Here is a 4141-nt window from a genome sequence, read left to right as displayed (position 1 = left end):
CAGAAAATCCACTTTGAAGTGACAACACAGTGCAGCCAAAATCACACGCATAGAAATTGCACTTTCTTACTTTGACGTGTTTAAATGTCAAAACGGTTTGAAAAACGGGTGAAATAGACAATCTGAATGCGGTTTTTATGCTAAATGACAGATGCACATCACAGGGATAATATGCAAGTGAAAGAGTGACTCTAACTTAATGACAGGATGAGATTCGCAGGGGGAAAGTAAATTTGGTTTTAAAAATAAAAGCAGTTAAAGGCATGGTCCAGTAAAACATTTTACTGTCCCTACGGGCCGGCCATGTTTTTTTAAGCCTAAGTGGCTCGATTTTAGAAAACTTTCCGATGGACCTTACCCGAGTTTTCGTCCATTAAACGCAAGCGAAAACAGGCACCGGGGAGCCGCCATTTTGTGATAATCCTATCACTTGCCGCATCGCCCTGGCTGACCTGCTTCTGTGGCACTAAATCAAATCCCCGCCCCTGAGCCTGACATTATCAAAACATTCATATTCCCCGCCTCTCTCCGTGACGTTTCTGTGCTGCGTAGGCAAACGCGCCCAGTCGTCTTCTACGCGACTCCACACAGAACCCGGAAACCAACACAGACCATCTCACAACACAGCGCGCCACAATTCGGAATATGAAACTGTACTTTAAAATCAAACAGCAACACGGTACATTTGGTAAAGTACATTTATTTGACCTTAAATGTTTAGAGAATATTCAGCAATTGCCATATGAACGCCGAAAGCCATTTATTTTCGTTTCTGTTCCCACCCCTCCTACCAATGTTCACACTCTCATTTTTGTAACTTGTTAGTTTTTCATTCCAAACTCCGGTATTGATATGTATGTATTGTTTTGCTATATCTTTTATACTCTGTATGTAACCCAAGCTTAAGTAACCTTGTATCTGCTGCGCCCGGCTACCCCTGGGTTTTGTGCGCATTATCAAATAAACAAACAACAAAACAACAACAACATTTTCTTTTATCTGTATCCGCAAATCCTTAAAATGTTATCGTGAGTCACGCGCTGTTCCTTTATGGTACACAGGGTGTTGCTTTTCGTTAAAAGAAGCACTTTGGAAGCACAGTGAACCGCAAGGCTGTTCCATCAACTAGGCACTAGTCCACCGTAAAGGTTGATATGTTGCTTCTAGCCACTAGTACAGCGTAAGGGCATGTGGGCCCTTGGCGATCGTCCCATAATATGCTTAACGGGCTCCAGTTGTTCACACGAAGCTGCAGGTGTCTATTGAAGAATCCGTCTGCCGGTGTCTCAAACCGATGACAGTAGCAGAAGGGGAGCAAATACCTGTTATGAAAACAAAAAAATTATAATTAGTCTCGCCAGCCGATCTTCATTAATATTACTCATTTTATTTATTACGGCCGATCAGAAACTATTTGCTTGCAAGGATAGTTCAATGGAGTATGTTCAGGTCTAAAATCAATGCGAAATGTAACGAAATAAATTGAGGCCAACACACAATGAGAAACGACAGTTAGTCTACATGCATGTGGAATGATATGATATCTGATATGGCATTTGTAACGCGCCTATACACAAGTGTTTCAAGGCGCGACGAGGCAGGGGGGAACAAGGGCAGACAGACAACGATCCTACTAGGCCAGGTGTCTTTCAGATCGCGCAGGGGGAAGTGGAGAGGGGGGTAAAAGTGCTGTACATGGTTAGTAGAATACAAGATAAATAATAGGGCCAGCTGGTGGCAAGTGCAAGGTAAATGCCGGGAGAAGGGTCTGAAGGATACAGAGACAGTCCGGTAGTGCAGGTAGGCAGTGCAGGGAAAGGTGGCTGGGCCAAGGACCGAGATCGGTGAGACCAGTGGACCTGCATGCCCATGTGCCCACTACGAACACGTTTTCCTTGCTTTTCCTAGCTCTTCATTCATTCATTTATTCATACATCCATTCATTAATTCTTCATTCCGGGATAAAAGCGTCTAAAGAATTACTCACATTATATTTGAAATTTCCATTGTGTATCTGCGTAATGCAGTCTGTAAATCGGACCGTGCTCTTGACAACGATTTTTCGTATACTGAACTAAAATGAAACTCGGTCTAGTTTCTGAATTTTCTGCCTTATCGTCTCTTACGTTATTGCACACCCCCTTCAAATGAAATTCTTTCGGCATGGTCCCTGTCTCAAGGTCAAAAAACAATAGACCCTTATACTTCCAGTGCGACTTGTGGGCCTCTTCTGGGCGCGGGCTGAAAATCAAAGCCGCTGTCCTTCGCATTCTTTATTTGCAACATCCCGTAGTAAAGGCATCTGTGAGAACTTGAAGTTTAGAATCCCTCTATGTAGTGCGTCACAATGTGCAAATGCGAGCTGGCTTCTCTCCCAAATGCCACGGCCCGCTTGGCGCGTTCTAAGGCCCCCAATTTTGTCCCCGTTGTCTGCAAGCTTTGCAGCCCAAATGGAGACATTTAATTTTTGGCGGAAGGTCAGGGAAAGTGTAAAGTACCACAGGAGTTGAGTTAAAAGTGAGATTTATTGTTTGTTTGTTTGTTTTATTATTTGCATTACGCAAGCCTCCCCTGCGTTAACAGTGCGCAACAGTGCACAGCATTCACATTTACATGAGATGAGACATGAGAAAAATATATACATACACATATATGAGGTGAATAGAGAGAATTCAAAGATGACACCCAGCTTGTTCGCCACCCATGATGGTGAAGGTAGGGGTTAGGGTTAGAGGTACACTGTACAATAACATTTATTTACAAAAAGATAATCGTATTGCAGTTATTTAAACCGGGGTTTGTACTTCACAACCAGCTGTGCTTCTGGTGGACATGGCACAATTGCAATGTTCGGTTGCAATGGATCACTGCTCTGCACAGAAACGTCCAAAATTCCATATCTGTGCTTCTCTAACACAGCAACAATAAGGCCTTTCACAAAGTCGAACTGCATTTCATCATAGACTGGTTTGATCACCCATTGCTTAGTTCGTTTTGAAAACACCTTAGTGTAGCGAGGCATCCTTACTTTACCCCTAGTCCTAGATGGTTCACGTCCGACATTGCTGTTATGGGCCAAGACCGCTAGTAGAGTGCGATGTTTCATGCCCCGAAAGCTAAAATGCAAGCGCTTTGGCCTGTACTTTAGGCACATAATGTGGAACACCTCCAAATCTCCTGTGTGACAGAATTCTGTCAGTCCTCTCAAATCTCTTGATAGAGTTTTGTCGAAAACAATCTTCTCAATGGCTCTGTGTGTCGGTGAAGATGGAATCAACCACTCCTTCTTCCTTGCCTCCTCTGGGGACAAAGAGCCATGTTCACATTGGTGGAAATGTAGGTTTTCTGACCAGCGGTGCACGTTGGTACAGTGGTGCATCAGTGACCGCCATTTTTCAAGTAGTATTTCCACTGACCCTTCACAAGTTTTTGAGCTCCACCAAAGATGGTTGGTGATAGACTGGGACCACTGCAAAATACTTTCAAAACCTTTTTTTTTCCCTGCAGCCGAGATTTTCTTACTGGTTGATTTAGCAAGATGCCATACGTCAAATTGATGATTAATAAGCGGGAACTGCTCTCTCATTGTCTTGGCAATTGAAACGTGTCTGTCCGTGGCTATGAGGTCGATGTGCATTCCCCTTGATTGTAGATATTCCACTGATTTTATAAATCCTAGTTTCTCCATGGCCACTGAGGATGTACATTGTGTTACCTGCACGACCACCAAACTCACAATTTTCTTACTATCCATGTCCTGAAAGTGGTAGGTGCAGTACTTGGCAGAAAATCCAGGGCTGTCGCAACTGTCCATCGCCGGCTAGCCTGAAACGTTTCCCTTCGAATGTACTTGCTAGAGACAATTGTTCAATTTTCCAAGCATCACTAATGGCCGGAAACAGATAATCACGTTGGTATATGTAGTACAACGATTTAGAAATGAAATGGAGTCCCACAAACTGAAAGAAAGCCTCTAACTTTCTAAAACTGGAGCCACTAAAAAGTGATGCAGCTGCACACAGTAGATTGCCTGCTGGCATTTTCCCCAGCATCGTTTGTGCAGACCATGAGAACCTATGATTTAATCCACAGGCAGCATTTATTTTGACGTTACTGCCTTTTATTTGACAAGTCACATTAA

This window comes from Ambystoma mexicanum, chromosome 6q, assembly GCF_040938575.1.
Source record: "Ambystoma mexicanum isolate Mex_15411 chromosome 6q, UKY_AmexF1_1, whole genome shotgun sequence".
NCBI lineage: Eukaryota > Metazoa > Chordata > Amphibia > Caudata > Ambystomatidae > Ambystoma > Ambystoma mexicanum.
The sequence above is the reverse complement of the archived record's forward strand: the minus strand, read 5'-3'. Positions refer to the sequence as shown.